This window comes from Amphiprion ocellaris, chromosome 4, assembly GCF_022539595.1.
Source record: "Amphiprion ocellaris isolate individual 3 ecotype Okinawa chromosome 4, ASM2253959v1, whole genome shotgun sequence".
NCBI classification, from domain to species: domain Eukaryota; kingdom Metazoa; phylum Chordata; class Actinopteri; family Pomacentridae; genus Amphiprion; species Amphiprion ocellaris.
The window spans coordinates 1,714,615-1,727,879 of NC_072769.1; the positions used below are offsets into that span (position 1 = coordinate 1,714,615).

A 13,265-nucleotide genomic window follows, 5' to 3' on the forward strand; every position below is an offset into this window, starting at 1 on the left:
ATGGCAGTAGGGATTGATCAATTTGTTTTATGTGTGTGGGTTTTTTTATTTTTTTTTTTAAATTATTTTGTTATATATTGTTAAAATTTCAATAAAGATATCAAACACTAAAAAGTGACATGAACAAAAATCGAATTGAAAAGCTTGCAACAATATAGGACATAAGGCAATAAAGACATTATACTAGACAAGAATACAAAACAGTGTATATGTATATATATATATATATATATATATATATATATATATATATATATATATATATATATATATATATATATATATATATATATATATATAAAATAAAAACTATTAATCATATAAATAAAATAAATATATTATATTATATTATATTGTATTTAGTGGTGGGTCACAATTTTAAAATCTAATCTAATTAATTACAGGCTTTGTAATTAATCAATCGCAATTAATCACATTTTTGTCAAATAGCAATATTTGACACAATAAGTAATTATTTTCAATTCATATAAATTTTGGTTGACAGCTGAATCAATGAATAGACATATACATATCTATAATTTAAAATTTATAAAATTAATACAATTTTAAAATGGGACATATAGAAAAAAAAGTGATTTGGATGATTTAAAGCCTGGACTTAGCTCAGTTTTCCCATTGTGTGGCACATAACAAAAGCATAAGTAGTTCAAGGACCTTCAGAAAGTTGAAAATCCACTTTCTGTTTTCATAGTTTCTGGGTCTGATCAATTGTATCATTTTGATGGTTCTTTTTTTTAGGAATATAAATTTTTATTTATAAACAAAATTATTCCTCTTAATCTAAAAGTTTCTAATTAAGTTATTAAAAGACAGACATTCTTTGTGGTTTAACTTATTACTCTGCCGAGGCTTCAACTCTTTGGCAGTGTAAAAACTTAAACCACAAAAATGTTTCTTTCATTTCCATTTATCTGCATTTCTCATTTGTCTGCTACATTCACAGATTACTGTTAACTCAAAATGCAATTATAGCAATTATATTCAACATTTTACAACTTTTTGTAAACTGAACCACTTTCAGTGTCTTCTAAAGTGGTCTATTATGGGATGGCTACACCGTTAGCCATTAGCAGGACAGTCGTAGGTAACAGCTCTGTATGGAGGACTAAAAGTGCCAAAATTAAATAAATAAATACATCATTAAATAATTAATTAAATATGTCATTAATTAATTAAAATTGGAATTAAATATTTCATTAATTAATTAAAATTGGAATTAAATATGTCATTAATTAATTAAAATTGGAATTAAATACTTAAATGTGTTATTAAATAAATATATCATTAAATAATTAAATATGTCATTAATTAGTTAAAATTGGAATTAAATATGTCATTAATTAATTAAAATTGGAATTAAATACATAAATGTGTTATTAAATATGTCATTAATTTATTAAAATAACAATTATTTTAAGTAAAAAACATATTTCATTATTTCACGATTTAATTAATTATTTCATGGTCCTTGTGTTGCAGTGGATCATGAATTAATTTTATCTGTCAACCTCGCCCGTCAAAGTCGGTGGGCGGATCCTAACACCTGATTGGTTACCCTGCACATCAAGTCAAGGCAAATCGATTCCAGATAATGGATTGACGCAGAGCTTGTGAACACATTCCGATACACTGGGTGGCGCTATTCACCTCTACGTTGGTTTGGATACTCAATAAAACAAAACTTTATTAGCAACCGCTAAAGACTCGGTCCTCTTTCCCAAATGTTGATACATGCGGTGCAAGACAAATTTTCCTTTAGCATTTCCTTTAGCATCTACTCGGCGCGCCACGGCTCGTCTCGGTTTAGTTGTTTTTCCATTACATTGAGAACCACCTCATCGTGGGTGGAGTCGTCATAGCACGGCGGTCCGAAAGTCCCTTACCGTCATTTCTGTGCGACACAAACGCAATGCAACAATGTACATGGAGGCGATAGTACACCTGCTGCTCGGTCTGTGGCTTTCTGTCAGATTCAGAGTAATAGAAGAGTCGGAGAAAGCTGAGAGCGACGAGTCGAAACACTGAGGAGACACACAGGAGAGTTTGGGAGGCGATAAAGCAGTATCAAGCCGAAGACAAGAGGATATGAACTAGACGACATGTGAGGGTAAGCTAATGCTAGTTCGCTAGCTATCGTGTATCAGTCCTGTGAACGACCCTGTAATGGCTGCAGTTTGTCGCTATTAGGTATTAAAATATGTATGCTGTGTATGTGTTTCAGATGCTCTCTGATGAGACTTCATGGGATTTACCTGAAGCAGCAGCACATGAGCCTGCAGTGGCACAAGGTGTAGAGGAGGAGGACAGAGATGTACAGGATGCACTGATGCACTACGTGTCATGCAAAGTTATTCTTCTTGTTATACTTCTGTTTTTCGGTCCCCGGACCGCTATTGTTTTCTTTAATGCAATTCTGACAATAAACTTTTGTAGATGTGTCTATACTATTGTTTGTTTGTGAAGGTTAGCAAGATTAAATAAAAAATTAAACGCCAAAACATTAAAACAGCTGTTTTAAGAAAATTCCAGTTTGATAAATCAGTATTGCTTTGGTGTAATTCAGTCACCAGAATTATGAACCATAAAGGAGTTTGTGTTAAAACATGTTAAATCCCATTAAACACAAATACATTATTAGGGAATATAGAATTGTTTGGTTCAGACTGTTGACTCTTTTTCTACCAGTGTCTTAACAGACAAAATGAGAAGTTATGATGCAATCACATAAGTCACAAAATAGTTTATTAGTCAGCAGCAAAATCAAAACTATTTACAATGTGCAAAGTACAAACTGTGGTGGGCCTCTCCTACAGTGGAGGACTAAAAGTAAAACTATATACAACTACAGGTGCTGGTCATATAATTAGAATATCATGAAAAAAGTTGTTCATTATTTCAGTAATTCCATTCAAAAAGTGAAACTTGTATATTATACTCATTCATTACACAGACTGATATATTTCAAATGTTTATTTCTCTTAACTTTGATGATTATACCTGAATACTAACAAAAATCTCAAATTTGGTATCTCTGAAAATTAGAATATTGTAGAAAGGTTCAATATTGAAGACACCTCTAATCAGCTAATTAACTCAAAACACCTGCAAAGGCCTTTATATGGTCTCTCAGCCTAGTTCTGTAGGCTACACAATCATGGGGAAGACTGCTGACCTGACAGTTGTCCAAAAGACAAGCTTTTTCATGATATTCTAATTATATGACCAGCACTTGTAAATCTCAAGTCTATGGGAGGTGGACTCGCTCACACTCGCCGGCTGCCCACTGCCTACCCAGCTACCCCAGCACACCCAGGAATGACTGGTTGAAGGCAGTATTCTGGGCCATCTCCTCCCGCTGCAAGGCCGCTTCATTCTCTCTTGCCTCGCTGAGGAGCAACCAGATGTTCTCATCATGCTGGGCATGACTCCACTCCTCCTCAGCCTGCATCTCCACAAGTACGCTAGGAAGGTCCAGTTTTCTGTGGCCCCCTTTCCTCTTGCCTAGACCAAAGACAGAAAAGTGATCAGAGTCAGCTTTAATGGCCAAGTAAGTACACAATATACACGGAATTTGGTTTCGGCTGTTGGTGTCATCCTAGGAATATGGAAGAGAATAATAAAAAATAAACAATAGAAAGAGGAACAGGGAGGAAAAAGAAATAGTAGTAAAATAGAACACAATATAAACAGAAATGTACAGCTAGACTGGAATGTATGAACACATTAGCAAAATGGTAATTGCTATAAACACAGTAGTGGTGATTTTTGTGTACAGGGCACTGTAGTCCAAATGTCCAGGGTGAGTGGGGTCTCTGATGATGTTTTCTGCAGTCCGTACTATGGGCTGTAGTCTGTTTCTGTCCTGCTGTGTGGTTGATCCAGAGGTGCACAGGACAGATCGGATGACTGCAGTGTAGAACTGGATCAACAGCTCATGTGGCAGGCCATGTCTCCTCAGCTGTTGTAGGAAATACATCCTCTGCTGAGCCTTTTTCAGGAGGTCCTGAGAGATTGTAGTCCCCAGGAGCTGGAAGGACTCCACAGCTATGATGTGATGTGTTTAGCCACCCGTCCATCCATTTTCAATCATGATCATGTCTTTGATACTTTAATAAACTTCTGGCACTCTTCGCTTTAACCAAAGCACAAGCAGTAACTCCTCCACCACAAACAAAAACGACGTGGTGTGAACTTCATTTCATCCTGTGCACATTTTGGAGTTGCTAAGAAGAGCTGTGTTTTCTCATTTTTATGTATATTTTCATTCAGTTTCACAGCTACCTAGTGACTATAAGAAGAATGGTTGCAATACTACACTGCACCAGAACGTAAATTAATTAGAGTGACTTACTTGTTAAGTCAATGGAAAATAAATGCAGCTGCATGTGTTCTGTTTATGTGTCACTGCAGCTACATGTAGCTTTCATCAGGCGTTCCTGAGCTGGCTGCTGCACAGTTTGCATTTACACCTGCCTCAATTCTTGGTCGTTGGTCTCACTGTTTTGATCATGCTTGCAGGCATTTACACCTGTAGTAATAATAATAATGCGAAAATCAACCATGCTCTCTGTTTACCGTGTCTTACCGGTGATAAGACGGTGCTGTTGACAGGGTCGGTGTCGAAGCTGGTGCTGGAGAGGAGCTGCTGCTGGTGGTGGAGAGGAGACAGGGCAGCCGGGGGCTCCGCGACGGAGGTGGAGTAGGCTTCGCATGTGGAAAGGGATTCTTGAACAGAAATAAACACTCTAAGTACAAGAAAAACACGGCATGCTGACTGAAGTATTAGCTTCTGAGAGCTAAACGTTAGAAACAGCAGCACGAAATACAAGCAGAGCACGGAGTTAGCGCCGATGGCTAACTAGCTATCTTATTGTCTGCTCCAGGAGACAACGACGTTACTTTCTAAAAATACTTGTTTGCTTAAAAGAAGCTTGCCACCAATGGAATAAATGATGTATAAGTTTCTTGAAGTCACAAAACACTCACCGTTCTCGAACGTCTCCAACAATGCAGCGGCTGAGTCTCCCTCCTGTTGCTCGCCGGTGCGGTGCCAGTAAATAGCTTCCATGAAACCTCTTCCAACACCTCCTGGTTGACCCACGCCGGCCGTTGTGGTCCTGGGTGGACCGATAGTCACTTTTGAGCTTTTTCAGCTTCTCCCTACACTGCTTCTGTCCTCTTTATATACAGTCTACTGTATATGTGAGCGGCCATCCGCTCAGAGACCTCCTGATAAACTTTCTCCGTCCAGCTCTCTCTGTATTCTTTGGTCCGCCACCAAAGACAAAGTCTCGACCTCTTCATTCACCCACGGTACAGGTCTGGCTGTCACATTAAAATTATGAAGAACAGAGAGTTTCGTGAAGAGCAATGCACACCGTCGCTGTTTACAGTCATTTTTTAATGCAGGATTTTGTTTTCGTGCTGAAGTTGCTCTGTGTCGTCACTCCCTGTCCAATCAGTGGCCTGCACTATGTAAACGCCACATTATCGGCTCATCTCAGCTCGCTGGGAACCTCAGCCGAGAAGGTGCTGAAAATTAGTCCGTATGGAAACGCTCGCAAACAAAGATGAGACGAGCCGTACCGTGCCGAGTAGATGCTTGTGGAATCGCGGCTAAACAAAGACGAGCGGAGCCGTGCCGCGCCGAGTAGGTCCTAAAGGAAAAGCGCTCGACACTCCGAGCATCGCTGCAATTTGACAGGCTGGTAATCCACAAAGAACGTGATGTTCCAGAACTTCCCTCGGTATGCCAAACGCCCTGGTCCCTGTGTGTGCTCCTGTTGCACCCTGGTACCAGAAAACCGGCGGAGTACTTCCTCTAAATTTGCAGTCACTCTACGGTCAACATCTTGGTCGGAAAGTGCGGAAATAACTTCAACAACTTCAATAAATTCCTCTGCTTTACACGCTACATGCTCGCGGTAAGCAGGTCCTGCTTCCACATACTCTGCAAGGTCTAAAAGATCTCTCACCAACTCTCTAGAAAGTTCACAGCGACTCTCCCTCTACACAGCCACCATGTTTAGAAAGACTTCTACTTCCGGTTTCAAGGCAGACAAAAGCAGTGGATTAGACTAGATTCACGTTAGTCCCGCCCACGGACTTTGACGGGCGAGGCTGACAGATAAAATTAATTCATGATCCACTGCAACACAAGGACCATGAAATAATTAATTAAATCGTGAAATAATGAAATATGTTTTTTACTTAAAATAATTGTTATTTTAATAAATTAATGACATATTTAATAACACATTTATGTATTTAATTCCAATTTTAATTAATTAATGACATATTTAATTCCAATTTTAACTAATTAATGACATATTTAATTATTTAATGATATATTTATTTAATAACACATTTAAGTATTTAATTCCAATTTTAATTAATTAATGACATATTTAATTCCAATTTTAATTAATTAATGAAATATTTAATTCCAATTTTAATTAATTAATGACATATTTAATTAATTATTTAATGATGTATTTATTTATTTAATTTTGGCACTTTTAGTCCTCCATAGCTCTGGTCCTAACAGCAACATGTTTTACATTGAGGTGATCAGAAAACTCTTTGTTGCACAATTTGTATACAACCAGACTTTTACCCAAGCTGACATCAGGAAGGTTTTTAAAAGAAAACTTTCCTCTTAACAAGCACAATGTGTTCTCGTCTTCCTTCACTGTTCACCAAAACTCCTTGTGCGTTGATGTCACTCCTGTGCATCTTCTTCACTGCAGACCATAGACCGTATGCTACAGACAGACTTTAGGTTAATTTCTGCCACCTACTGGGCTGGAATGTTCATCAGTGTTACTGCTGTGCCACAACTTGGGGAACTTAGAAAGGTGCGATTAAATGAGTTAATTTATTTAACATGTTATTTCCCCTGTAATAAATTCATCGAAATTAACGCGTTAAAGTCCCAGCCCTAATTGCATTGTATTGTATTATATTATATGATATTATATGATATTATATGATATGATATGATATGATATGATATGATATGATATGATATGATATGATATGATATGATATGATATGATATGATATGATATGATATGATATGGTATTGTATTTATTGTATTGTATTGTATTGTATTGTATTGTATTGTATTGTATTGTATTGTATTGTATTGTATTGTATTGTATTGTATTGTATTGTATTATATTATATTATATATTTTTTTAAAAAGGTATTTAAATTAAATAATAGGGATTCAGTTATGGGCTGCACAGTGGCGTAGTGGTTAGCACTTTTGCCTTGCAGCAAGAAGGTCCCTGGTTTGCGTCCCGGCTTTCCCGGGATCTTTCTGCATGGAGTTTGCATGTTCTCCCTGTGCATGCGTGGGTTCTCTCCGGGTACTCCGGCTTCCTCCCACAGTCCAAAAATATGCTGAGGTTGATTGATTATTCTAAATTGCCCGTAGGTGTGAATGTGAGAGTGATTGTTTGTCTCTGTATGTAGCCCTGTGACAGACTGGTGACCTGTCTAGGGTGTCCCCTGCCTTCACCTGAGTCAGCTGGGATAGGCTCCAGCCCCCCCATGACCCTAGTGAGGATTAAGCGGTGTATAGATAATGGATGGATGGATTCAGTTATACAGTTACTCTTCATTTTGCAGCCAGAAGCAAACCCACAGTCTCCAGGATTCAAAAGGCACTGAAGGGTCAGAAATAGGTAGTTTATGATGAATCAAGTTTTGAAATACTAATGTTAATATTGTGTTTCTACTCGTGAGATATTTTGTGAAAACTTGCCAAAATTCATACTTTAAAGTCAAAATACATTAATTCTTATCACCCACTGATCAAGCTCCAAATGCGTCCAAAGTGATTGATAATGAATTTAAATTGCAGACGCTTCTCTTGAAAAGTCTGCATGACTGACAGGTCTGAACAGTTTGTAACCAATCGGTAGTTTATTGTTAAAGACGTGATGAAGCTGTTGCAGTGAGAAACATAAAGATGTTCTCTGTCTTTCCATCATTTGAGATCTTATTTAGAGATTGTAAAAGTGTGACTAAACCACTCTGCTGTGATGCTCCGTTTTTTAAAAAATACTATCAAATAAGAAGCAGGCTTTGATTTGTCTGTGTAAGCAGTGCTTGTTTCAGTGCTGGTTGTTGAATATGAAAATGTTAATGTTAAGTCAGTATCAGGACTGAGTCTGTGCAGTGAGAGACACAACTGCTGTTTGGAAATCTAAACAGAAAGAGAACAAACCGGAGCAGAAAATGCACCGAGGGAGTTTTTTTCTCATTTGTATTCATTGGTCTGCATGGACTGTCTGTCCTTGTTCCCTCAGACCTTCCTCTGGTGTGAATCCCATCAGCTTTTCACAACAAGTGTCCGTCAGACACATAGAGCTCAAAGAGGAAACCAGTTGAGGCTCATCTGTGGATTTACAGCAGCAGACAAAAGAGCTGAAACAGGGTGACAGAAACACATGTTGGATTGAACTTTCACCCTGCTGTTTTATATATCATATTACACCATTTTAATCTGGTATTATGGATTTAAATGTCATTTTAAATGTTTTCAATCACGTCAAGTTCAAGACGCTGATGGATAGAATATGCCCCAAATCTTAATCTTTATGTTTTGTGTTCATAAGACACCATATTCAACAAGACATAGAGTCACAATAGAAGCTGTGTGAGGTTGTAGTAAATAGTTTGAGCTAAATGCTAACATTAACACACTGACACACTGACAGTATTGATGTTAATGCTCATTGTTAGCATGTTAGCATGGGTAAAGCAGTTCTAATTAGCAGTAAGTGTGTACAGCTAGAGCAAATGCATTACATTTTGCAAGTAACAACATACACACGTGGTCAAAATTGTTGGTACCCCTTGGTTAATGAAAGAAAAACCCACAATGGTCACAGAAATAACTTGAATCTGACAGTTCTAACATACACTTTTGGTGCAACTTAGACACATCATCAGTGATGACTCCTGGGTTCACTGGGTGTTTCGGGCCTCACAACATCAGACACCCTCGCCCAGATGACCCAGCCGGAGCGATCAAGTCCCGGCTTGTGTCTAAGTAGCATGTGTGGTCCATGGATCGCCCCGCTTGATCCACAGCCATTTGGACGCCTTTTCTGCAGCATCAGTGATGTTTCTGATGGCTTTTCAGTTGTGCAGTCCCTTCACTCCCAGCATCTTGAGTGCCCTGATGAGAGACTGGCCGACGAATCCTCTGCACCCTACCTCAATGGGATTGCATCGGGTCCTCCATCCCCTGCTTCGGCATTTGCCTGCCAGCTCCTCGTACTTGGCCCTCTTCCTTTCAAAGGCCTCCTCCATCCGGTCTTCCCAGGGAACGGTCAACTCCAGCAGGACCACTTGCCTTGTTGTTTCTGACACTAGGACCATGTCTGGCCTGAGTGTGGTCACTGCGATGTTCTCCGGGAATTTGAGCTGCCTCCCTAGGTTGACTTTCAGCTGCCAGTCCCGAGCTGTTGCCAGCAGCCCTCCTGCATTTAGCTCAGCCGGCGAGCGCCTCAGCTTTCTGGCTATGGACGCCCAACAGTGACCCTGTTAACAACGGTAAACGGGAAGTGAGGCAAACAGAAAGCGGGGCGTGCCCCTGATGTCGCAGCAGGAGAACGGTGAGTAACCCTTGCCCGGCTTTATAGTGCATCCTCCTGTCATGATTGGTCAAAGCAAGTCACGGTCATTATGTCACAGGAGCATAACACAACCCATCCAAAGAGAGTGCAGCATTCATTCTGCTACACATAGACCTTGCCCAGGCTCTTAACTGGCTTCTCTCCCACAGATGGAATCTGGGTGGCTCCTATTGAGAAGCAAAATTGGTCTATAACCTTCCCCTTCTTCACCACAAGGGACCTGGACTTGGCTGGCTTGAAGTTCATCCGGGCCCAGCTAATGAGCCTCTCCAGGCCTTAGAGGATCTACCTACAGCCCGGGACTGATGTTGTAGTCACTGTCAGATCATCCATAAATGCTCTGATGGGGGGCTGCCGCATACCTGAGTTGGTAGTGGGCCTCTGCACTCCACCTCTGCTGACTTCACCAGCATATTCATGGCCAAGGCAAACAATATCACAGAAATGGCGCATCCTGTGATAATCCCTTTCTCAAGCCGATGAAATGTGGATGTTACTGTTCCGGAAGTGACTCTCAAACTGAAACAACTGTAATAGTCCATTATGAGGTCCTTGATCTTGCATGGAACGTGGTGTCGGTCAAGCGAGGTTTCCACCAGCTTGTGTGGAATGGACCCGTAGGCATTGGCAAGGTCGAGCCAAAAGACTGCCAAGTCTCCGTTGCCTTCCTGTGCCTCCCGGATCAGCTGCGTGACAACTCCTGTATGCTCAATACATCCTGGCACCTTTGGGACTCCCCCCTTCTGCACAGAGGTGTCGATGTACCTGTTCTTCAGGAGGAACTCTGTCATGCGCCTGGCAACGATACTGAAGAATATCTTGTCCTCGACGCTGAGGAGTGAGATGATCCTAAACTGCTCGATGGTGCTTGAGCTCTCCTCCTTTGGAATCCAGACACCCTCTGCGTGTCTCCACTGCTGGGTTACCTTCCCCCTTCTCCAGATGACCTTGAGGATCATCCATAGTTGCTTCAACAGTCTGGGGCATCTCTTGTAGACAACGTATGGCACTCTGCTGGGGCCTGGTGCTGAGCTGGATCTAACTGCTTTGACGACCTCCTCAACTTCTTTCAAAGTTGGCTCCTTGGTGTTAAATGCCAATGTGGGTTCTGGCGGAGTTATCAAGGTCCTGCACAGCTCGAGCTCTTCCTGTCTTCCACTGTCACTGCAGGTGGCGCTGAGGTACTTGTTAACCTCATCTTCAGTGCAGGCAAGGTGGCCACTCCTTTTCTGCCCGAGAATCTTCTTGGTGAAACCAAAGGGATTGGAGATGAAGACTGCACGTTTCCTGGCTCTCTCCCTGCCCCTCCTCCTATGCCACTCAGCTCGACAGAGGGTGGTGAGTTTTCCTCAAGATGTTACGGAGCTCTGCCAACCCACCCTTCTCCTCCTCCCATGCCTGCCTATACTGCCTCCCAAGCAGTCTAAGCTCCTGTCAAAGCTGGCTGATCTGTTTGGCTCTCCTAGGCCTCTGGTTGGCTGTTGTTCCTTAACGCCAAACCTTTCAGCACCTATGCTGATGATCATTGCAGACGTTGTCGTTTTGTCCGTTCTGTTGGGATGCTCATCCTCCCCCCTCTCGGGCACCCCTGGGGGTATATTTCAGTAGGGTTTTCCATACCTTGCTTGTGGGTGCACCCTAATGGGAGCCGCAGATTGGTGTGTCATAATTTATGACATATTAAGACAAAAGTAATAATAAATTAAAATTCTATGAAAATTAAACTATGAAAATCAGACATTGCTTTTGAACCGTGGGTCAACAGAATTATTTTAAAAAATAAACACATTAAACAGGCCTGAACAAAAGTGATGGTACCCTTAACTTAATATTTTGTTGCACAACCTTTTGAGGCAATCACTGCAATCAAACGATTTGTGTGACTGTCAGTGAGACTTCTGCACCTCTTAGCAGGTATTCTGGTCCACTCCTCATCAGCAGACTGCTCCAGTTGTCTCAGGTTTGAAGGTTCCTTCTCCAAACGCCATGTTTCAGCTCCTTCCATAGATGTTCAATAGGATTTAGATCAGGGCTCATAGAGGCCACTTCAGAATAGTCCAATGTTTTCCTCTTAGCCATTCTTGGCTGTTTTTAGCTGTGTGTTTTGGCTCATTATCCTGTTGCAAGACCCATGACCTGCGACTGAGACCAAGCTTTCTGACACTGGGCAGCACATTTCTCTCTAGAATACCTTGATAGTCATGAGATTTCATTGTACCTGCACAGATTCCAGACACCCTGTACCAGATGCAGCAAAGCAGCCCCAGAACATAACAGAACCTCCTCCATGTTCCACAGTAGGGACAGTGTTCTTTTCTTCATACGCTTCATTTTTGCGTCTGTGAACATAGAGCTGATGTGCCAAAAAGTTCCAGTTTTGTCTCTTCTGTCCATAGGACATTCTCCCAGAAGCTTCGTGGCTTGTCAACATGCAGTTTGGCAAATTCCAGTCTGGCTTTTTTATGATTTGTTTTCAACAATGGTGTCCTCCTTGGTCGTCTCCCATGAAGTTCACTTTGGCTCAAACAATGATGGATGGTGTGATCTGACACTGATGTACCTTGACCTTGGAGTTCACCTTTAATGTCTTTAGAGCTTGTTCTGGGCTCTTTTGTTACCATTCCTATTATCCGTCTCTTCCATTTGTCATCAATTTTCCTCCTGCAGCCACGTCCAGGGAGGTTGGCTACAGTCCCATGGATCTTACATTTCTGAATAATATGTGCAACTGTAGTCACAGGAACATCAAGCTGCTTGGAGATGGTCTTATAGCCTTTACCTTTAACATGCTGGTCTATAATTTTCTTTCTAATCTCTTGAGACAACTCTCTCCTTGGCTTCCTCTGGTCCATGTTTAGTGTGGTTCACACCATGTCACCAAACAGCACAGTGACTACTGTAACCCTATAAATAGACCGACTGACTGATTACAAGTTTGTAGACACCTGTGATCCTAATTAGAGGACACACCTTGATTGAATGTGTCCCTATGGTCACATTATTTTCAGTCTTTTCTAGGGGTACCATCATTTTTTTCCAGGCCTGTTTCATGAGTTTATTTTTTAAAATAATTCTGTTAAACCATGGTTCAAAAGCAATGTCTGATTTTCATTGGTTAATTTTCATAAAATTTTTATTTATTATTACTTTTGTCAGATTCAAATTATTTCTGTGACCATTGTGAGTTTTCCTTTCATTAACCGAGGGGTACCAACAATTTTGTCCACGTGTGTATCTGACACTAAAATAACAAAGATGAAACGTCTGGGAATCACCAAAATTATTACAGTTCATTTTGCATGAAAGTCTGCACCAAATTTCACGACAATCTGCACAATAGTAGCCGAGACATTTCACTCAAAACCACAAATGTGAACTTCATGATAGCAGCAGAGAAATGACCAAAGTCATGAGGGCACATCTACTGGGCACCTTGAACATCTGTACCTAATTTTATGCCAGTTAATCATGTAGATGTGGAGATATTTCCATGGACAGGTAGAAAGTTGTGCTACAGTAAAAATGATCAGATCACTAAACTCTCTAGGGTTCATCCTCTGGGGACGTTGAATATTTGAAGCAAATTTCAA

General features: G+C 40.6%; 1 long non-coding RNA gene and 1 pseudogene across 1 annotated transcript; one reads left to right on the forward strand and one right to left on the reverse strand.

Annotated features, from left to right (window-relative positions):
- Window positions 1–1,213: 1,213 nt before the first annotated feature.
- Window positions 1,214–2,465, forward strand: LOC129348651 (uncharacterized). The gene is made up of 2 exons (XR_008601268.1): window positions 1,214–2,128; window positions 2,243–2,465. It is a non-coding gene; the product is annotated as an uncharacterized LOC129348651 (long non-coding RNA).
- A 6,555-nt stretch (window positions 2,466–9,020) lies between these two features.
- On the reverse strand, window positions 9,021–13,116 carry LOC111583008 (uncharacterized; annotated as a pseudogene).
- Window positions 13,117–13,265: the final 149 nt, after the last annotated feature.